This window comes from Nelumbo nucifera, chromosome 7 (assembly GCF_055504915.1).
Source record: "Nelumbo nucifera cultivar China Antique chromosome 7, China Antique-T2T, whole genome shotgun sequence".
NCBI classification, from domain to species: Eukaryota; Viridiplantae; Streptophyta; class Magnoliopsida; order Proteales; family Nelumbonaceae; genus Nelumbo; species Nelumbo nucifera.
Genome location: NC_142655.1, coordinates 39,140,166 through 39,164,239, shown reverse-complemented (window position 1 = coordinate 39,164,239; position 24,074 = coordinate 39,140,166). Strand labels below are relative to the sequence as shown.

The window sequence follows — 24,074 nt, the reverse complement described above, 5'->3', positions numbered from 1 at the left end:
ATGAACAACGTTTTGAAGGGTAATTTTATCATTTTCAAAATATTTAATACACACATGCCATCACGTGATACACATAGTTGATGGTCTGTTAACAATAGGATTGGCACATTTTAAAGTTCGGGGACCAAAGTGGCACTAGACCCAAAGTACGGGGTACTAATCGAGAATCCTAAATAAAATATAAAATTTATTCAAAGAAGAAGAACAAGGTATAGAAAAGGTGATGAGAAATCACCTATACCCAAAAATTATCTATAGATTTCTATTTCTATTTACTTAATTATTATCCATTGGTTTATCTAGATCTTGTGTCATGCCCAAGTTCAACGGCGGATTTCAATGGAAAGCTAATGGAAGGAGGTATTTGTCTCATGGTCATAGTACAAGGGGTCTTTCTCGCAAAATAAAGTACATGGGGGGTATTTGTCATAGACCCCATAATATAGGGGGGTCTTTGTAATTTATCCAAAAAATAATTTAAGCACCAATAATTTAACAATGATATGATTTTAAAAATGATGAAATAAAATCACGTAGTTTACTCATATAGTTGGGATGAGCTTGAATCTCTGCTTGAAGAAGATTTTGGGACTTAAACAAATATTTTGTGCCTTACCACAAAAATAATTAAATATAAACTAATATTTCTTCCACACAAAGTACATACATATATGCATGGATGGATAAGTGATTAAAGGTAAAGTGGGCTTGGGTTTAGTTAATGTGGGCTAGGTTTAAGCTGAAGTCTCAGTAAAGGCCTAATCACAAGTAAATTGGGTCAAGTTCTTATTTTATTGTTAAATCCAAGCCCAGCCCAAAGCTGGAAGATACAACAAGTCCAATCGGTGCCAAGGCAATGAAGTAGAAACTAGAAAGTAGAAACCAACGGTTTTATTGAATTTTTTTTGAGCGGTTTTATTGAATTTTACTTCCCTGTAATATGAAAACTCAAAGTGAACCTATGAATTTTATCGTAAACCTGCTACCTGATATCATAAGAAAGAGGGAATCGATTTACCTTCAAAACAGGGGATCTCTTCCCTACCCTAAATTGTGAATTATGACCGTTAAGAGTGTCTCGTTGTTCTTTTCCCAACGGCACTGAACTGAGAAGGATTCGCCGGCAGAGATATTATCCTAGGGCACAGAACGGCAAGGCCTTATTCACAATTCCAGTTCTTGACATATCCCTGTTTCATTGATGATCGCCGGATGAAGTTATTAGTTCTTTCTCTTTGGGTCTTCTTCAAGATCTGGTTTCTTCATCACAGTCTTTCTGCAGCACTGAACAACAGGTTTAGACAGATCTAGTTCTTAAGAGAGTCCTGTTTAACAATCTTACCGGGTAAGGTTATTGGCTCGATAATGCTCGCTCTTCTTAAGATCTGGTTCCATTGATATATTTTCTTTCTAATTTCTTATACAACGAAAAATGCATTGATCTGTTCCATTGTTTCTAGTTTTTTGTGGTTTCCGTTTTTTGTCTTTGAATGGAGATTCGAACGGCTTCACTTTTGATTTTAGTTAGGTTACCCTCGTTTTTTTTTTTTTTTTTGGTTTAGAGAACTTGCTTAGTTTTCTGCCTCAAAAGAAAATCTCAGTAGGACTATTTACCTTTGCTTTCTTCTTTTTTCTTCCTTATATTCCGAAGTCTATGCTTCTGTTCTGGCTTAATTTCATATAAGTATAGTTATAGATGTATAATGCTTATTAGTGGCATCGGGTTTAGTGTTCACATTTACATGGGGGGTATTTGTCATAGACCCCATAATATAGGGGGGTCTTTGTAATTTATCCAAAAAATAATTTAAGCACCAATAATTTAACAATGATATGATTTTAAAAATGATGAAATAAAATCACGTAGTTTACTCATATAGTTGGGATGAGCTTGAATCTCTGCCTGAAGAAGATTTTGGGACTTAAACAAATATTTTGTGCCTTACCACAAAAATAATTAAATATAAACTAATATTTCTTCTACACAAAGTACATACATATATGCATGGATGGATAAGTGATTAAAGGTAAAGTGGGCTTGGGTTTAGTTAATGTGGGCTAGGTTTAAGCGGAAGTCTCAATAAAGGCCTAATCACAAGTAAATTGGGTCAAGTTCTTATTTTATTGTTAAATCCAAGCCCAGCCCAAAGCTGGAAGATACAACAAGTCCAATCGGTGCCAAGGCAATGAAGTAGAAACTAGAAAGTAGAAACCAACGGTTTTATTGAATTTTTTTTGAGCGGTTTTATTGAATTTTACTTCCCTGTAATATGAAAACTCAAAGTGAACCTATGAATTTTATCGTAAACCTGCTACCTGATATCATAAGAAAGAGGGAATCGATTTACCTTCAAAACAGGTGATCTCTTCCCTACCCTAAATTGTGAATTATGACCGTTAAGAGTGTCTCGTTGTTCTTTTCCCAACGGCACTGAACTGAGAAGGATTCGTCGGCAGAGATATTATCCTAGGGCACAGAACGGCAGGCCTTATTCACAATTCCAGTTCTTGACATATCCCTGTTTCATTGATGATCGCCGGATGAAGTTATTAGTTCTTTCTCTTTGGGTCTTCTTCAAGATCTGGTTCATCACAGTCTTTCTGCGGCACTGAACAACAGGTTTAGACAAATCTAGTTCTTAAGAGAGTCCTGTTTAACAATCTTACCGGGTAAGGTTATTGGCTCGATAATGCTCGCTCTTCTTAAGATCTGGTTCCATTGATATATTTTCTTTCTAATTTCTTATACAACGAAAAATGCATTGATCTGTTCCATTGTTTCTGGTTTTTTGTGGTTTCCGTTTTTTGTCTTTGAATGGAGATTCGAACGGCTTCACTTTCGATTTTAGTTAGGTTACCCTCGTTTTTTTTTTTTTTGGTTTGGAGAACTTGCTTAGTTTTCTGCCTCAAAAGAAAATCTCGGTAGGACTATTTACCTTTGCTTTCTTCTTTTTTCTTCCTTATATTCCGAAGTCTATGCTTCTGTTCTGGCTTAATTTCATATAAGTATAGTTATAGATGTATAATGCTTATCAGTGGCATCGGGTTTAGTGTTCACAGTAACTATTTAGAAGACCTTCCAGTGTACCTATTTGTTCAATTCAGGTTTCACAGAACTCTGTCAAGATAATTTCATTATGTTTCATATTGTGATCTTTCTTTCTCGTTTTATCTATTGCTTGAATTTCTGGGTTAAGTAGTGTTTCAGAGGATTCTATTAAGAATTATTTTAACTGTGTTATTTATATTTGGTTCTCGCAATTTTTCCTTGTGGAATTATGGCGGACTAATCCAAAATAGTTAACATGAGATACCCTTTCCCATGGCAATAAAATAGGTGGATCTTTCAATTCCAGCAGTCTCTCCACCTCTTCAGCTCTTCCAACTCCCAGTTGTTTGCATTCCTTCTGAATTTGGTAGCCCCAACTACATTATTTCCAATCTGTTCATAGCAGTCCTTGATGAAACAATGCTCCTTGGCAGGCTTTACCAAGAATAACTTTTGATCATTGGCCAATCTCTTTGTCGAAGGACGATTTAAGGGGAAGGGGTCCATCTCCTTTCCAGTTTGAGAATATGTGGCTTTATCACCCAGGATTCAAAGAAAAAGTTAGGGAGTGCTGCACAAAGAATAACCCAAGGGTTAACTGGGAGGGTATGAAGTTCCATCTGAAGATAAAACATTTGAGAGCACAAATCAAGGATTGGAACATACAATAGTTTGGGAGACTAGAGGAAAAAAAGCAAGAGCCAAGAGGTAATTGATCAAATTGAGATCTTGGACAATAAAGCAGTTGAAGGAACCTTTGGAAAAAGGGAAAAGCAGGAGAGAGGGACCTTAAGGAAGGCATTGGAAGACATCTTGTTTAAAGAAGAAATAAGTTAAGATAGAAGTCCATACAGAATTGGATAAAAGGAAGGGGATATTAATACAAAAGTTCTTCCATGCTCTAGCAAATGATAGGAGGAAAAACTTCATTTCTAAGTTAGAGATTGAAGGTAAAACAACTAAACAACTAAAGCACCAGGTCTAGATGGGTTTACGATGGCTTTTTTCAATTCTTTAGTAGGGGGGGGGGTAATTAATCTAGGGTTGAACTCAACATTCATTGCATTGATTCCGAAAAAAGTTGGGGTAAGTCATCCTAAGGAGTTTAGATCCATCAGCTTGGTTAGTAGCTTGTATAAATTCATCATTAAGGTGTTATCTCAAAGACCTAAATCTGTGCTCCCTTCTATTAACTCCCCAAATCAAGGAGCTTTTGTTATGGATAAGCAGATCGTTGATCAAATTCTAATTGCCAATGAGAGTGCGGAGGAGGTGAAAAGAAATGAAAAAAAGGGCTTGGTTTGTAAACTTGATTTGGAGAAAGCTTATGATTTGGTGGGTTGGGACTTTCTATTGGAGGTAATGGGAAATTATGGGTTTAGAGATAAGTGGTGTAAGTACTTGTCACTATTCAATTTTGGTAAATGGTATAGTTGTGGACCACTTCCTAGTTATCAAGGGAATTAGACAAGGGGACCCCTATCCCCCTTCTTATTCACCTTAGTAGATGGTGTGCTTGGTATCCTAATCCAAAGAGCAAATAGTAGGGGTTTGGTGAGAGGTTGGAGAGTGGGAAGGGAAAGAGTGCTTATCACTTACCTGCAATTTGCTGATGAAACCATATTATTTTGTGGGGGAGATGATAGAAGATGGGTGGAAAATCTGAAAGTGGTGATCCAAGTGTTTGAGAAGATGTCAAATTTGAGAATTAACTTCAATAAGAGCTGAGTGGTGGGGATCAATATGGATGAAAGAGAGGTGTCAGAGTGTGCAACTATTTTGGGCTGTGAAGTATCTCAGTGGCCAAAGAATTACTTGGGGTTACCCTTGGGAGGAAACTCAAGAAATGCAAGTTTTTGGAGCCTAGTGGTGGATAGGTTTAAAAAAAGATTAGCCTCTTGGAAGAGGAATTATCTTTCTTTGGGTGGAAGAATTACATTGATCAAACCAACTTTGGCCAATTTGCTTGTCTACCTTCTTTCAGTGTTCAAGATTCTTGTTGGGATTTGTAGAAGCCTTGAGAAGTTAATGAGGGATTCCTTGTGGGAACATGGGGAAGAAAGGAAGGATCATAGGGTTGGATAGGAAGTGGTAAGTAGAAGTAGAAAGTTTGGTGACTTAGGGATTGGGAACATCTAGAAGAGGAATATGGCTTTGCTAGGAAAATGGTTGTTGAGGTTACTAATGGACAAGAATATCAAGCATCCATGGGCTAGCAGCTGATGGCTAGGATGCAAGAGTTTGGGCTTGAGAAACTAGTGTGGTGCCTTGGAAAGCTATTCATGCCATCCTTCCGTATTTCCTACCCTTTGTGAGGTACTACAACCTTTGTTCTGGGAATTTGGTAAGGTTTTGGGAACATTTGTGAGTGGGGGATTCTTTATTTAAAGATCAATTTTCATCTTTGTTCTCCCTTTCCAATTACAAAGATGAACTTGTTTCTACTTTTCTATCCTCTCCTGGCATGGGCCCTTAGCTTGATTGGGATTTGAGGTTTAGATGGGGATTCAGAGAATTAGATGTTGATAGTGTCTTGGCTTTGTTTCAGATTCTAAAAAATGTTCTCTTGGACCTCTCTAAATTGGACTCTCGAATTTGGACCCTTTCCTCCTTTGGTTCATTTACTTGTGCTTCTTTTTTCAAAGCCTAAGTCAACCTTCTTCTAGTCCTGGGCTCTCCTTCCTTGTTAAAGAAGTGTGAGGGAAACCAGTCCTGCCAAGGGTTGGGGCACTTTGCTGGGAATTATTCTTGGAAAGAATAAACACTTATGATCTACTTCAAAGAAAGAAGCCTTTTTGGTGCTTGTCTCCGAACTGGTTTACACTTCGTAAAGCCAATGGTGAGTCTTGCTACCACTTATTAATCTCCTGTCCTTTTGTTTCTTCTATTTGGGATTGGTTTCTTTCTCCGTTTGGTTGCAGGTGGATTCCCTCTCCAAATCTATAAAGCCTCTTTGACTATTCTGCGGGTAGCAGGACAAAGAAGAGGGGAATATTGTGGAGATGTACAAGAGCGATGGTTTTCTAGGCAGTCTGGGAGGAAAGAAACCAAAGAATTTTTGCTGAAAAAGAGAGAAGCAGAGAGGCCATCACTACTAGAGTGGTTCATTGGGTAAAAACAGTGGAGATTTTTAATGACATTCACATAGAGTTCCTGCTGAATACCTGGAAGGAAGTGGTGGTCTCAGATCCAAGTAGAAGTGTTGCTCATCCGCTATGGATCTGCTTTGTGCAGGTTTTATCAAGTTAAACTTTGATCACAGCAGTGAAGTTTACCCTGGACCATTAGGGATTAGTGGAGTCTTTAGGTCAGAGGAAGGTTAAGTCATAGCTTTGTTTTCAGGCCCAATTGGTGTTGGGGATTCACTGCAAGCAGAAATTATGGCATTGATGGAGGGTGTGAAAAGGGCTAAGGAGCTAAATGTCAACAGCCTGATTATTGAAGGAGACTCTAAAGTGGTAATAGGCTGGTTAGGGAAGGAAGATGATGGCATGTGGACTTACCTGAATGAATGAAGACTTTGCAAGTGGCTGACTCAGGGTTTGGAGGTGAGATTGCAGTGGGTGGGGAAGTGCCAATTCATTTTCCGATGCACTTTCCAAACAAGGGGTGGGAAGGAATCAGTTGCTTCGGGCTACATTGTAATGTTGTATCTTTTTGGGGGAGAGTTAAGACAGTTTACCTCTTTCCTCCTTGATTCATATTTTTAGTGAAAAATTTCTGTTATTGATCAAAAAAAAAAACAACAATGCTCCTCAGCCAGAGAAAAAAAGACAAGGGAAAGAGCCTTTGGAGAGGCAAATGAGCACACCAGGTATCAGACCAAAACCTGTATTTACTGCCATCCCCAAGCTTGAAGCCAAGGCCAGCTGAAAATGTATCAAAACAGCTTTCAATACCCTTCCAAAGTGAGCAACCATAAAACAAGAGTACGGAACCTGAGTTCCTATCACCATCCTGAAACCGAACTTAGCAGAAACTAAGGATCTTCACCAACTTCCCCTTTCAACTAAGAACCTCCAGAACCGCTTTATATAGGAAAAGCTGCACTAATGTTCTCACCCTAGTAACAACCAAGTCCACCATATTTGGGCGAGAAAACAACATCGCAACTCACCAAGTGAATTTTATCCTTAGCCTTCCAACATCTCCAATGGAAATCCTGCTGCAACCTCGCAAGTTTTCTTGCCAAGGCACTTTCAATTGAAGTAACCTTACCACCTTTTGGGAGGTATTTGGCCTTCCAACTGGCTAGCTTTCTCTTAATGCTTTCAATGATAGGCTCCCAAATAGCTTAGGAATTACATTTGGGTCCTAAAGGCAAACCCAAGAATTTGACAGGCAACTGAGAGGCTTGGAAATTCAAGATTGCCACAAGCTGATTGAAGTGGTCCACCTGCCCCATTGGGATGATTGTACTCTTCTTGAGGTTGATGTTCAAACTGGACACCACTTCAAACCAGCTGAGGACTCCCAATACACTTGGTTAATATTAGCATGCTGATATTCATCAAAAACAAATGTCAGCATGCTGATTTGTAGTTGAGCTATATTAGAATTGCTGTTGATGGCTGTAATGGCTTCTTGAAGGAATAAGAGAGAAAATAGGGATAGAAAGAAGAGAAAATACCTGGAATCATTCACAGGGTGCCTATAACCACTCTAGGGCATGGGAATCACTCACCATAGTTGGCATAAGCTGAAGAAAACTCATAAACTTCGTTGCTTTTTGTGTAAAATGTCCATACATATTTATAGACTCTAAACTCATAATAATCCTAAGAAGTCCAAAAAGGGTCTTCAAAATATCTTATTTAATAATAGATAACCCAACACCCCTTATTCCACCCTGAAGTTGTGAAAATCTGGAACCTTATCCCCCTCCTCAATGGACTTGATAGCTTCTCAAACTTTTTCCTCCTCAAACAGTGCTTCCAGATATAAGCCTTTGAAGAGGAAGAATGGACGTCCACAAAGACCTTCAAAATATCTTATTTAATAATAGATAGCCCAACACCTGTTAAAGAATTCCACCATGAAATTGTCATAATCTGGAGCCTTATCCCCCTATCCAATGGGCTTGAAGGCTTCTCAAACTTCTTCCTCCTCAAATAGCACTTCCAGCTATGAGCTTCTAACCTTGAGTATCTAATAGCTGGGCAAAAGAAAGGCCTTATAGAGAGGTCTTCTCTTAAACTCTTCTTTATACAAAATGGAATTCTCTCTATATTTGGCATTGGCCATTTTGTGAAAGAAGTGAGAGTGGCTCTTTCCTTCCCTGAACCATTCCAATGGGCACTTTGTCTCCATCTAACTTCCTCCAGGAGTGCTACTTTATCAAACATTTGCTTCTCTTCTTCTATTCCCATCCTCTTCCCATGGCCCCATGGCTTCCTATTTTTTATCCACCTCTTTGATAATTTTCAAGTAGGCTTCCTTCATTGCCAAAGATTGCACATATTATTTTTTAATCCACACTTTTAAATCTCTTTACAGAAACCACAGTTTCTTAGCAATAATTGTAGAGAAGATGGGGGTTAATATTGTAATTTACTGCTGTATTTTATCATTATTGTAAGGACAAGATTGTCCATTTACACAATATATAAATATATCTCTTTCTGGGCGTGTGGCATAGTAACAAACACAACCAAATCATGTTTCTCTATTGTTTCATCTCTGTTTTGACTGGAACTGACAATAATGTGCATGCTTGAGCCCTCCACCTTACACACACCAAACACATCTCCAAAGACCAATCCAAAAACCTATGTTCATTACTGATATTTTAAAATGTGTAGGTGAGATGTGAGGCATCCTACTACCTGGAGGCATGGGGCAGTGGTTCACTTTAGCACAAAAGCCTCATGAAGAGGGAAAGGTATTCTATTCTTGTTCTTGTTCAGCTGTTCTTTTCTTTTCTTTCTTTCTTTCTTGATGTGTGCATGTGGTGCATGAGGCGTACCAGAGGCAAACATTTATGCAAAAGGCAATTGAGGTGTATGCCTTATGCATCTGAGGTGTAAGCTTCAAAGGCATCCAAACCTCCAGAGTGCCTCAGGGCATTTTGAGTGCACCTTGCCTGGAGGGACACTTCCAGGCCTGATACCTTAAATGCCTTTTAAGCATACAGCCATAAATTTTCAAATCTGAAAGGAATTATTTTATCTAGAGGTCCCCTATAAATGCAATCAACACGTGGTCAAACAATGGCTTGGGGAGGGAAATTTGAGATAATTGGAGAAATGGTCTTCCTAGTCAATTGACACTAAGAACCCATCAAGTTTCACCAACACATGAACACGGCATCATCTTGATTGTTCAACCATGTAAAAGCTTTGCCCAGGGGCAGAAAACCCAACATGGTAGGCATAACTCTTATGCCTTATGTTGAAGGAAAACTGGACTATATTGAAGTAACCAGTGCACCAAGGTTTACTCCATTTCATCCCAATGTCATTGAGCTCTCTCCAGAAACCAGGTTTGGGGCTATGATGCTATCTACATCAGAGCCATAAACCACAGTAATCGTTTCATCTCCCAACCTCTTGTTAATCGACATTGAGTGTGCTCCCCAATGAAGAAACCCAATAGAGAGAACTTCAACATATTCCAAATTACTAGATACTGCCAACAACGTTTGCTACCTTTTTGCAACTCCAATCACATGTCCTTAAACCCAAACACTTCTCACCACCCCAGCTTCCATTTTCTCCAGTTTACTTTCCTATAGCATCATCACCATATCAGGCCCCATCTTCTTAATGAATGAATGCGCAAACAATCCTTCTCCTGGAATAGAGAACCCTTACTCCATAAAACTGTTTTGAACTTTTATCAAAGAAACAAAATTTATGTGCCTCCTCCCCTCCTATCCCTTGACAAAAAGGCACATTATTCCCTGCTTTATCAATCAATCCCCAAGGTAGCTGGAGTGTCTATTAATTTTTTTTGTTAGCCTTCACTCGGCTTAGCCATTTCCTTCCCTCCTCCACTAAGAATTTCTTGTTTGATAGTGACTGGTAATCATGTGGTGTCTTCCAAGGCAATGAATGACACATTGAGGAATTCTCCTAATGTAAGAATTTAGACATCATCCACTTGGAGACTTATCACCCAGCATACCCAATTCACTACATGTATTGTCTTGTAGAGCCTGCTCCTTAGCGCTGAACATTTGAGCAAGCACCACCTTCACAGTAAGGGTGCTTATCAACTATGATATCCCCCTCCTGGCTCAGCCTCATAAATGACTAGACCAGTGATTTAAAAGGCGCGCTTGAGGCGTGCCTAGGTGCACAGGCAAGGCGCATTTTGGGGTATGTGCCTCGCCCAGGTCCTAGGCGCACCCCTTTCAAAAGGCGCATGCCTGGTGCACCTGTGCATGTGACTGATGTGCCTTGTGCCTTAGCCCAGGCATGCGCCTTTTTAAAATTTTGTGCTTTTTGCTTTTTTTTTTTGAGTCTAATGGCTGGGTCGGGGGTTCTACCCCCGGACCCCCAACCATGCCCCTCGAGGCAAGCCCAAAGAGGTCTATGTTAGGGTCTGAAATTCTTATTTCTCACATAAAAAATAATGATTTTATAACTTTCATTGCCTTTTAAGAAGATATTTTATTGCAATGAATGAATGAACAACATTGTTGACATACTTGCAAGGAGGATCAACTCTCAGTTTGGTTGGGTCAAACGGAATGCAAATGGGATGGCGGATACCCTAGCTAAACAGGGGGCAAATAGATCTACCTTGTACTGGGCATAACTGTAGCTGATTGTATGTGGTTGCAGATTAGATTAATGCTTTTCTGCAACCTTTAACTGTTGTATCTGATTGTAACTTTTTCTTTGTTATTAATTAAAAACCAAGATTTTTGCTGATAAAAAAATGAATAAATGAACAACATTAGCAAATAGGGGGTTCTCGGAGCTTGCCTCGAGGGGCGTGGTACAAAGGCGACTCATAGAATCAAGAATGCAATATGTTTTACATCACATTAGCTACTTGGAGAAATGCAATTAAGGTAAAAAAGAGATTGTGGGTTTTACATGCTTGAAAATGCTTTATATATTTGCTTTTATTTTTAAATTTTCATTTGAATACGCTTTACATGTTATGTTTATGTATTTTAATTTTAGATAATAGGTTTTTAAAACATTTATTTTGAAACTTAAGTTTATATTTTTTATTTACATTATGTTTAATATTTTTTGCATTTTTTAAATTGTTTGGCATTTTTTTTTGAATTTTCTGACTTTTTTTTATTTTTTAGCTTTTTTTTTGGTAGTTTTGCACCTTGCTTAAAAAGGCGCGTGCCTTGCCTTCCGCTTTGCACCTCAAGCGCAAATTGGCCCTTGCACTTTTAAAACACTGGACTAGACACTCAAAGATTTGTTGTGGGAGGCCGCTAATGCATATTTCTCTAGCTACTCTTCCCCTACCACCGCCATTGAGCACACTTTATTTGCCTTGTACCTATTGTTGTGACTCATGAAGTGGGCTTTTTTGGCAAACAGAGTTTCACCTAAAATCCCCACCTGAGTCTCCTCTAACTTCTCTCCCTCTCTACTAGAGGTGGTCATTGCTGGCTCTTTACCTATGGATACAATTTGTGACCTCCACTAGTCCTGTCAAGGCAGATTTGGGCTCAAAGGTGTGTTTCTAATAGAAATACCTCCTATGTCTTTGAATTGGCAAAGGATTCACTGCCTAGTTAGCCCCTAGGTCCCTTGAAACTCTCCCATTGTTGGTATGCTGGTCTTGACCTACCAACCTGTGGCCAAACTAATGTTTGTCTCACCTAGCTTATATTTGTATCATTTCCCCCCTCATGTTGCAGCACCCTTGACTCTCTATTGGCTTCTCCTACCCTCATTAGGTGAGACCATTGGGGGGTTAGGCACCTACCAGATGCTGGAGTGAACGATTTGAAGATGCATAAATGCATTCCTTAAAGAGACTTCTGCCTATCTCCAAGCATCTCACTAGAAACTCTGTACCTTTTCTTTGGAATTTGAATATCTTTTTTACAGCGATCTATCCTCCTGTCTCTTTGTTGACCTGGCAGAAATTTGATGATGTCCACATGAATCACTGGTTGATCTTTGATCATCACCATTTATTCTCTAATGATGATGAAACCATGTCCTCCACCTGAACTAGGGGGCAAAGATCTTCCTGTTGTCTGTCCATCTTCTCCTGCTCTAGTGGCCTCTGGTCCATAGTGCCTTTCCAGCCAGTAGGTGATCATTAACAACTTAAATATAGATTTCATCCTCAGGATTCAATGTATGAGCTCCCTCCATAAATGAAATAGGATCGTTCATACTCCATGTGCTAGGATTTATGAGACTTTGGAAAGAATCTTTGGCCAAATGACAATCTCATACACCATCTCATCTACCACCACACAAACCTTAGATGGAACTGCTTCTCTACGGTGGATTTTGACCTTAACCCAACCCATTCATAGTGGATTATCGCTTTATCTAAATTGTTCGTCTCCACAAACCTTCCACGGCAATTGTCCATTGCTTAGCGGTCCAACTTGCGTTGGCCCAAGTTAGCATTTTACACTGCTTTAGCCTCAGGCCTTTAGGTCAGGTCCATTCAAAGTTTGACAAAAGCCCAAGCCGAGCTTGCCCAAGTTGCACCCCTACCATCATTCTAATAATTTTTAGGTTCCATAAGAAGAGGGAAAGACCATATATATGTAGCCACAGGCTCCAGTAGTCTTCCACCTCTTCAGTGTCATTATTGGACACTCCAGCACACAAGCTCCAGTAGTTTAGTAGCACACCTACACCATTGAGAGACCTTGGATGTGTTTGCTTCCCTGCTCAAGGGAAAGATGAAGAGGAAAAGAACCCCTACTAGATGTTTGACCCTCATCACCGAGGTGTTTCCCCATTTTTTGGACCACCCAACTTACCACCTGCTTGCAATCTAGGGGGGTGCAACTTGGACGGGCTTGGGTTAGTAATTTTTTAAATTCTTCAAATCAGGTATCTGACTTGCAGCCCTATTACAATGTCCCACTTCTTCCACAAAGCAGCCCACTAAACACAGCACTTGAAGCATTTTCTTTCCTCCACCACCTTAGAACTAGTGACAATGCACATGGTAACCATGGCCAGATCCTAACTCACTGTTTCAACAAAGGATTATTTAGATGAACCCTGCAACCATTAGCCTGGCCCACTGTTTTGGGCAACCCTTTGACAACACCGCCTGCCAATTCTAGGCAACCATGGCACAACCATTGAATCCTAAGTCAGGGGCTACTGCATCAAATCTGTTTAGATACAGACAAGATACAAGAAGTGAATGCCATGACCTTTGTATCCGTTCAGTGTGAACTGTTGGTTGCTGCTTTTTCTGAATTAGCCATTATCATCTTGAGGATATTAGTAGAAGTGGTTGCAAATATTGTAACTCTAAAAGTGATATTTAAAGTTACAATTTTCTTATATTGGTAAATAGCTTTAAAGTATGTATGGAGCACATGTTTTATTGCTCATATAACTTCTATAGCTCTGTATTTTAATATTGTTGAGCAAAGCAACTGCTACAATCACAGGAGACCATGTAAGGAGAAATTTACATTCTTTATGATGACTTTTTTACCCTTTTTCTTGGTAAGCCTTAATTAGCTTGTAGTTTTGGTTGGATTACAAGTTTTCAGCCAGCAACATATTTCCATTAATGCCTTTACCAAAACATATTTCTAGCATTGCTTTTAATCAGTAAAACTGTCTGTATTGATGGTATGATTTTTAATCAATGTTTTAGCTTTTGTTATATATACTTTTAATTTTAATTGATTTGAACATTGTACATACATGGAAAGTAGGTGTAGTAGACTATTCTGTTATCAATTTCTTTACCTGTTTATTATATCCCCAATTTGATTAATTTTATATATGTCAAAAGTTCTCAAGGATACAATCTTTTAGTATAAGCCTTTGATAATCTTAGATCCAGGTAAGTTTTGCATGCTTGCAGAGGGGGTGTCATTATATATCTATTATTGATTTATATATCTGTTGATTTTTTCTTTAATTGAATGAGTTTTATGTAAATCTCCTTATGACTATTATTTGGAATTTTAGTTTAGATAAGTGTTTTATAGATACCAAGATTACTTTCTGGGGACATCATTTAATAGGAAAATAGATACAATTCACAGCTAGGTGGTTTTGTCTGTTTTGCAATCATATATATATATTTTTGGTCAATAACCAAGATTTCATTAAATGATTAAAAAAGGAGTACATGGAAGGGGAGCTAAAATATCTTAACTTCCCACAACTGTCACCCAAAATACAACAACAGCTACAATGAGATTTCATTAAATGATTAAAAAAGGTGTACATGGAAGGGGAGCTAAAATATCTTAACTCCCCACAACTGTCACCCAAAATACAACAATAGTTACAATTGAGCCCAAAAAATAGAATTCCTATTCACCCCTTGTCTAGATAATCCATAAAAGAATTAACACTTCTTTTTATCCACGTGCATCGAACTTCCATGTCCTTGGTCAGCCATTTATATTTCCTTTTTTCATTGCTGTAACTCTAGAGTCTTGAGTTGTCTTAGTAGGAGTCTTCTGAACTAAAAAAAATATGAAAGAAAGTAGTTTCTTGAAGAGAGAAGGAAGAGAGAAGGAGAAGAAGAGAAGTTGAAAAGAAAAGAGAGCAATAATTTGGCCGCCTCCTTCATTTATTATTTATACTAAAATAATAGAACAGTACAAAGACAACTATGCCCTTATAGGGCGGCAAAACATAAAACAACATATATAACACTCAAAAACATAATAAAATTTGGACTCACATAACTACTGTGGTCCCCACCTCCAATCTAACAACTAACATAAAACATCTACTCAGAAAAACATCATAAAACTAATTAATCTTCAACACTCCCCCTCAAGTTGGGAGTAAATGTCACACATTCCCTACTTGCGTAGATCATGTTCAAGCTTGTCCTTTGCCACCCCTTCAGTGAGAACATCAGCTATCTGCAACTCTGAAGAGACATAAGGCAAACAAACTTCTCCGGTTGTTATCCTTTCTCTTATAAAGTGTCTATCAACTTCAATGTGTTTTGTCCTATCATGTTGAATTGGATTGTGGACAATATTGATTGCAGCCTGATTGTCATAGTATAACATCATAGCTTCCTCTATTTTCACCCTAATCTCACTCAAAAGAGATCTAGCCCAAATAAGTTCTAAGACACCATGAGCCATGGATCTATACTCAACCTCTGCACTTGACCTTGCCACAACCGCTTGCTTCTTACTCTTCCATGAGATCAATTTTCCACCTACAAAGGTACACACTTCTGATGTAGACCTCTTGTCATCTAAGCATCCTGCGCAATCTGCATCTGTATAGGATTCTAGCTTGAGTGTGTGTGTGATGTTGAGACTTGAGTGTGTGTGATAATTTTCGTCTCCTAATATTGTTTCTCTTCTTGTATGGTTTCTAACAACGAAGCTCGACTCGACTTTAATCCATGCTCTCCACTCAAAGTTGCAGTTTCTACGTGGTCATGGAGTCATGGAGCTTGGCCGGCTTGGCGAAGGGACAGAATGCCTGTTAACCCATTTGGTGGTCGTCGTTGTGGACCACAACGCTTTTGATCGCTGCAAATCGATACATCCCCACTGCTATTTCCTCACTACCCCAGCCCCAGGCATCGGCTTTGTTGCTGAGAAATGGTTGGTGATAGTAGATCACTACCTCAACTTCAGTCGTAGGAGAATTGCCTTCTTGCTCACGGTCCTGGAATTGGGCTGTTGTTGTTGAAAGCTCCCTGGGCGTTAATGAAAGAGAAGAGAAAGGGGACGAGAGAAAGGGGAAGGGAAAGAAGAGAAATCGGGGAGAGAGAGAGAGAGAGAGAGAGAGGGAGAGAGAAGGAGAAAGAGAGAAATGTGAAGGAATCTGAGGTAGAAGAGATTATCGTCACTACTATTCATGTATCGTGAGGTCGGGGAATATGAATAGTGTTTTTCTCCCAATTGTCCTTATTACAAGGGTAGTATAGGGATTACAAAATATTACAACGATGGATTTCAACGGAAATCTAATGGAAAGAGGTCTTTGTCTCATGGTCATAGTACAAGAGGTCTTTGTCGCAAAATAAAGTACAGGGGGGTCTTTGTCATAGACCCCATAATATAGGGGGTCTTTGTAATTTACCCAAAAATAATTTAAGCACCAATAATTTAACAATGATATGATTTTAAAAATGATGAAATAAAATCACGCAGTTTACTCGTATAGTTGGGATGAGCTTGAATCTCTGCTTGAAGAAGATTTTGGGACTTAAACAAATATTTTGTGCCTTACCACAAAAATAATTAAATATAAACTAACAATATTTCTTCTACACAAAGTACATACATACATGCATGGATGGATAAGTGATTAAAGGTAAAGTGGGCTTGGGTTTAGTTAATGTGGGCTAGGTTTAAGCTGAAGTCTCAGTAAAGGCCTAATCACAAGTAAATTAGGTGAAGTTCTTATTTTATTGTTAAATCCAAGCCCAACCCAAAGCTGGGAGATACAACAAGTCCAATCGGTGCCAAGGCAATGAAGTAGAAACTAGAAAGTAGAAACCAACGGTTTTATTGAAGTTTTTTTGAGCGGTTTTATTGAATTTTACTTCCCTGTAATATGAAAAATCAAAGTGAACCTATGAACCACCGTTTTTCCGTAAACCTGCTACCTGATATCATAAGAAAGAGGGAATCGATTTTACCTTCAAAACAGGGTATCTCTTCCCTACCCTAAATTGTGAATTATGACTGTTAAGAGTGTCTCGTTGTTCTTTTCCCAATGGCACTGAACTGAGAAGGATTCGCCGGCAGAGATATTATCCTAGGGCACAGAACGACCAGGCCTTATTAACAATTCCAGTTCTTGACATATCCCTGTTTCACTGATGATCGCCGGATGAAGTTATTAGTTCTTTCTCTTTGGGTCTTCTTCAAGATCTGGTTTCTTCATCACAGTCTTTCTGCGGCACTGAACAACAGGTTTGGACAGATCTAGTTCTTAAGAGAGTCTTGTTTCACAATCTCGCCGGGTAAGGTTATTGGCTCGATAATGCTCGCTCTTCTTAAGTCAGGTTCCATTGATCTATTTTCTTTCTAATTTCTTATACAACGAAAAATGCATTGATCTGTTCCATTGTTTCCGGTTTTTTGTGGTTTCTGTTTTTTGTCTTTGATTGAACGACTTCACTTTTGAATTTAGTTAGGTTACCCTTGTTTTTTTTTTTTTTTGGTTTGGAGAACTTGCCTAGTTTGATTTCAACTTGCTTACTCTCTGCCTCAAAAGAAAATCTCTAGTTCTTTTGATTGGCTAATCGGTAGGACTATTTACCTTTGCTTTCTTCTTTTTTCTTCCTTATATTCCGAAGTCTATGCTTCTGTTTTGGCTTAATTTCATATAAGTATAGTTATAGATGTATAATGCTTATCAGTGGCATCGGGTTTAGTGTTCACAGTAACTATTTAGAAGACCTTCCAATGTACCTTTTTGTTCAATTCAGGTTTCACAGAACTCTGTCAAGATAATTTCATTATGTCTCATATTGTGATCTTTCTTTCTCGTTTTATCTATTGCTTGAATTTCTGGGTTAAGTAGTGTTTCAGAGGATTCTATTAAGAATTATTTTAACTGTGTTATTTATATTTGGTTCTCGCAATTTTTCCTTGTGGAATTATGGCGGACTAATCCAAAATAGTTAACATGAGATACCCTTTCCCATGGCAATAAAATAGGTGGATCTTTCAATTCCAGCAGTCTCTCCACCTCTTCAGCTCTTCCAACTCCCAGTTGTTTGCATTCCTTCTGAATTTGGTAGCCCCAACTACATTATTTCCAATCTGTTCATAGCAGTCCTTGATGAAACAATGCTCCTTGGCAGGCTTTACCAAGAATAACTTTTGATCATTGGCCAATCTCTTTGTCGAAGGACGATTTAAGGGGAAGGGGTCCATCTCCTTTCCAGTTTGAGAATATGTGGCTTTATCACCCAGGATTCAAAGAAAAAGTTAGGGAGTGCTGCACAAAGAATAACCCAAGGGTTAACTGGGAGGGTATGAAGTTCCATCTGAAGATAAAACATTTGAGAACAAAAATCAAGGATTGGAACATACAATAGTTTGGGAGACTAGAGGAAAAAAAGCAAGAGCCAAGAGGTAATTGATCAAATTGAGATCTTGGACAATAAAGCAGTTGAAGGAACCTTTGGAAAAAGGGAAAAGCAGGAGAGAGGGACCTTAAGGAAGGCACTGGAAGACATCTTGTTTAAAGAAGAAATAAGTTAAGATAGAAGTCCATACAGAATTGGATAAAAGGAAGGGAATATTAATACAAAGTTCTTCCATGCTCTAGCAAATGATAGGAGGAAAAACTTCATTTCTAAGTTAGAGATTGAAGGTAAAACAACTAAACAACTAAAGCACCAGGTCTAGATGGGTTTACGATGGCTTTTTTCAATTCTTTAGTAGGGGGGGGGTAATTAATCTTGGGTTGAACTCAACATTCATTGCATTGATTCCGAAAAAAGTTGGGGTAAGTCATCCTAAGGAGTTTAGATCCATCAGCTTGGTTAGTAGCTTGTATAAATTTCATTAAGGTGTTATCTCAAAGACCTAAATCTGTACTCCTTCTATTAACTCCCCAAATCAAGGAGCTTTTGTTATGGATAAGCAGATCGTTGATCAAATTCTAATTGCCAATGAGAGTGCAGAGGAAGTGAAAAGAAATGAAAAAAAGGGCTTGGTTTGTAAACTTGATTTGGAGAAAGCTTATGATTTGGTGGGTTGGGACTTTTTATTGGAGGTAATGAGAAGTTATGGGTTTAGAGATAAGTGGTGTAAGTGGGTTCAAAGTTGTGTAAGTACTTGTCACAATTCAATTTTGGTAAATGGTATAGTTGTGGACCACTTCCTAGTTATCAAGGGAATTAGACAAGGGGACCCCTATCCCCCTTCTTATTCACCTTAGTAGATGATGTGCTTGGTATCCTAATCCAAAGAGCAAATAGTAGGGGTCTGGTGAGAGGATGGAGAGTGGGAAGGGAAAGAGTGCTTATCACTTACCTGCAATTTGCTGATGAAACCATATTATTTTGTGAGGGAGATGATAGAAGATGGGTGGGAAATCTGAAAGTGGTGATCCAAGTGTTTGAGAAGATGTCAAATTTGAGAATTAACTTCAATAAGAGCTGAGTGGTGGGGATCAATATGGATGAGAGAGAGGTGTCAGAGTGTGTAACTATTTTGGGCTGTGAAGTATCTCGGTGTACATTGATCTTCATTGCTGAAATCAGAAATCTTCTTTCTTCTTGCCTTTTGTCTCTATCTTAGGCTGATGTTCTTGTTTCGGTAGTGTGCAGTTTTCTTGATCTGATAGGGTACTTCTCTGATTTCAATCTTGTATATCAGATTTCAGATCTGTCTATATTAGCTTTCAACTTGCTTATTGTTATTTTTCTTGAGGCTTTTCTTTTTAGGTAAATTGCTGCTATATTAGTGTTTAACAGTCCCTATTTCTTAGGATTGCTGATTGTTTGATAGATTGCTTTCTTTGATTAGTGTACATTAGTTTCTTTAGTACTTTGATAGAGGAGATGACAGCAACCAGCCAATAATGGCATTCCGAAAGAGCACAAGTTAGAAGGCAGCAAGGTCTTCACAATGTGGACACATATACAGCTCTATCTACGCAAATAGGTGCTATCAGCAAGGAAATAGATGAGATGCAGATGGCAGCCATGCATGTGCAGTCCATGACTTGTGATTGGTGTGGGGGAGGCCCTATCAGTACTGAATGCCAAGTTGGCAATCAGTCTATCTAGCCTCTAGAACAGGTAGACTTTGTTGGCCACTTTCCAAGGCAGCAATACAGTGAGTACCCTTCACCCAAAACTTCTATTAGTCGGAAAAGAAATCTAACCTAGAGGAGCTGATGATCAAGTTCATAGTTAGTGCTGAAATAAGATTTCAGATCCAAGAAGCAGCAATAAAGAACTTGGAGAAGCAAGTCGGGCAGTTGGCACAAATGATTTCAGCAAGAATACCGGGCACTCTACCAGGTAATACTGAATTGAATCCAAGAGGTGGTGAGGCGCTGCCAGAGGTGGAGAAGAAGGCAAGGGCTGAAAACAAGGTTAGCATGTTGGCCAACACCCGTGAGCTTTGCATACTAGAGGGAGGAGCTGCAAGGGAAGAGAGTGAAAATATGCAACGCATGACAGCATACCTGAATGCCAATCCACAGTTTCAAGGGAAAGAGTGTCTCAAGTTGGATGGCTTTGATGCCCCGCCAATACCAACAAGCAAGCCTTCAACCTAAGAGCCGCCCCCCCTTGAGTTGAAGCAACCCCCTTGACATCTGGAGTATGCTTTCTTAGAGGCACCATCAGCCTTACCGGTAATCATATCAGCAGCCTTAACCCAATTGCGGAAAGACAAATTGTTGCGGGTGTCTCGGGAACACACGACAACTTTAGCTCGAAAGATGTCATTGATGATGAGGTTAGTGGATGTTTTCAGGCCAACGGTCAGTACCTCACTAGAAGGTCGAGCTTCAGACCAAAAACAAGCGCTTGTTGGGAGGCAAACCAATACTGATGAGCAGTCATAAACTCTCTTAATTGTTTTCTGCTTTTTTTATTCGTAGCATTTGAGTTCAGTTTTGTTGCTTAGTTAATTGGGTAGACTGCTGCTTTCTATGTGTTTTTGTTTGTCTCATTCATATCGTTTGAGTTGAGTTTAGTTTTGTTGTTGTCTCAGGATGTTAATTGAATAAGTTGCTGATCTCTCTTTCTAGTTTTATGTGATTCTTAGTAGCTAGAGGCTTCCTATCAAAAGAGCTATTGCAGAATTCAGAATAATCTTCCGGGAAGTCCTCTAAACCCCTCTCCTTACTTGATAATATTCTTCATGCAATTACTCCTCATTGCTGGATTTATTGTTTCTCTCTAACACTAGGAACATTGAGGCAATGTTCATCTTAAGTGTGGTGGAGTTAGACTGTGGCTATGCACTTCAATCGGCCCAACACTTATTATATACATGCATTGACAGGCCAAATAGACTGAAAATCCCCTCGAGATCATTGCTGTTTATTAGGTGAATTCAAAGAGGGAATGAGTTGAGGGAGACCACTGTATGTGTCAGTTTTATTCTTGTGAATGATCCAACTGAGCACAATGCATGAAGTTAAGGGAGCTGAATATGACTTTCATCATGACCAACCCTAACTACCTTTATGTGTATGATGCACTTGATTGAATTATTAATGATCACTCAAGCTAGTCCATATCTGAATTGCTAATGCATGAGGTTCAACAATTGAAAAAGGCAAAAGAAAAAAAAAAGAAAAAGGACAAAGTCCAATTGACTCTGCTGTCATGAACTGAATCGTAAAACTAGCGGTTTATGATATAAGTTTAGTCCCAACTCCGCTATTCCGAGTTGAATAGTAAAACTAGCAACTTGGAATATGAGTATTGTTATTTGCCTCAAGCCCGTGACCAGTGTGAGATGGAGCATAAAATGCACTCACACCAAAAGAAAAGAAAAAGAGAAAAAAGAAAAAGAAGAAAGAAGAAAATACCCCGTGTGAGATGGAGCATAAAATGCACTCACACAAAAAAAAATAGGGGAAAGAAAAGGAAAAATTCGGTGACGGCTAAGGTTCAAAGGGACAAAAGTTAGTTGAACATTCAATGAGGTGCAGTGACAGATTTGAAACCTAGCAATGTGATGGTTAATTTTGGCGGTCAAGGAGCTGATTTACATATTGAATGGAAGTGAATGTTGGAACTTGAAGAATCTCATATTCTCCATCCTTGGCTCTTATGTATGTGATAAGAATGGTAGTTCATAGGAATGGATCAGAATACTTACACAAGTTTCCCGACTACTCAATGCATTCTCCTCCTAAAAATTCATCCGGTAAATGGTGAGAATAAGGGGGGATGATCAGTTTATGGCTGATGTCCTCAAGCAAAAGCTTAAGTGTGGGGATGTTTGATGTGTGCACAATTTACATATAAATTATGATGTTTTATGCATGGTTTTGGTGCTGATTTGTGTAAAGTTTTACCCCAATTCAGCTTAATTTCAAGAAATTAGCAAGAGAGACCAACTTAGAGAAAAGAAAGCACAAAACCAAGAAAAATGAGCTAAATTGGAGGTGATTCAGCCCAGCTGGATCAAAAGCCCAGCTGAGAGATCAAAGGAAATTCGGCCCATGAAGCCCATGCTGCACTCTTTGGGAGAACCTAAAGAGAGAGCCCAACTGCAGCCTTCCAAGGGAGCTTATTCGGCCTAGCAAGGAGGAGGCCCATTTGTAGCTCAAGAGCAGCCCAAAGTGCAGCCCAAGGAGGCTAAGGGCGGCAGCTTCTAGAGGATTCAAGAGAGGCTAAGGGCGGCAACTTCTATAAGATTCAAGAGAGGGCTGAGGGGAAAATATAAGGAGAAATCTTGGAGGGAAAAGGGGTTCAACTCCTTGAGATTTAAACACTTCTTGGCTGGTTCAAACCCTTGGTGTGCAACTCCTTGGGTGAAAACTGAATTGGTTCGAATTCTTGGAGGGAGAAGAGAGAGAGAGAGGCGAACAAGAGAGAAGAAAGGAGAAGATTCAAGAAGCTTCAAGAGAGGAAGAGAAGCTGAATTCGAATTTGGGAGAAGAAGCCATTGGAGGAGATCAATCTAGGTGTCATTCTTCCTTGATTTCTGCACATTTGGTAATCGAATTTAGCTAGGGATTATGTGTAATTTCTCCATTAATTTTTCTTTCTTGCTGTAATTGAAGCATGATTTCTGTAATTTCAGATCTGTAATTAGCTTTCTAGGTTCATTCAAATGGATTAGATGCAATCTTGATGTTTCTTGATTAGAAATTTCATTGTTAGAACTGCTAGCCGAATTGATATTGATTTTTGTAATGTCTGAATTGCTTGAGAAAGAATTTAGGCAGTCTTAATTTTGTTTGGTCGAACTGTTCTTGATTCTTGGAAGTTCTAGAGTGCTTGAGAAAGACTCTAGAAATTCGGATATGCTAAACAAGAACCGAATTGAGTGCAAAGTTAGAGATAACTTGCACAATTCGGTTGGTGATCATTCAAGCTGAATGATGCCCTAGAATGTCTAGATCTTAATGCATGCATGGGGATTAGATTCTTGATAGAGATATAAGAATCATCACTCATGCATAGATTGAACATGCGCTTGAGAGAGGCTGTTCATTGCCTTGGGGTTTCACCAAACCAATGCTGAATCCTAATCTAGTCGAATGGCCTAGAGAACTAATTGCTGAATCAATTCTGTGCATATTTAGCTTGTCTTCTCAACTTGCATGCAAGGTGTTTGATCCAATATGTTAGAGATAGTTTGCTAGTTAGGAATTCAGTTTTAGGTTAGATATACAATTCGGTTTATCAGATAATAGAAGCTTGATTTATTACTAGTAGTTGCTGCATAAGTCCTCGTGGGAAACAATACTCCATTCACCACTCTATTACTTATGTGGCTAGTGCACTTGCTAGTGTAGCAGATTCGCATCACCTGTGCTCGACCATCATATAAAGCCCAGATTGCGAATATTCTTTATTTTTCTCTCACTTTCATGCCTAATTATTTATATATTTATGTTATATAGTTAAAAAAATTATTTATTTAATTTTATTAACAAAATTTAATAATTTATTCAATTAATCAATTATTTTTTAAGAGGTTATGGTCAGGGTTGGGATTAATGCTGTTCATGGGCTGGGCTTTGTCTATCAACAAAACATATTCAAGCCCATGTTTGAGCCCAAACCAACCACCAAGCCTAGATTTGGAGTTGAGCCCAACCAAGAAATTAATAATCTTTATTATTCTCTAATTTCCTTGCCAATTTATTTATATATTTAATTTAGTAGATTAAAAATTTTATTTATTTTACTCAACTATTTAATTTTATTAACAATTTATTTCCATCTCTCTCTC

The 24,074-nt window shown here is 38.7% G+C and overlaps 1 long non-coding RNA gene across 4 annotated transcripts in view; it reads left to right on the top strand.

The window, feature by feature from the left end:
* LOC148790383 (uncharacterized) overlaps positions 1 to 24,074 on the top strand; it is a 64,947-nt gene that overhangs the window by 3,995 nt on the left and 36,878 nt on the right. For 3 of the 4 annotated variants that reach the window (XR_016078807.1, XR_016078806.1, XR_016078805.1), the window contains exon 4: positions 8,851 to 8,930. This is a non-coding gene — a long non-coding RNA (uncharacterized LOC148790383). Of the gene's footprint in view, positions 1 to 8,850; positions 23,842 to 24,074 lie in introns of those variants that run through there. The other variant, XR_016078804.1, reaches the window with a different exon arrangement.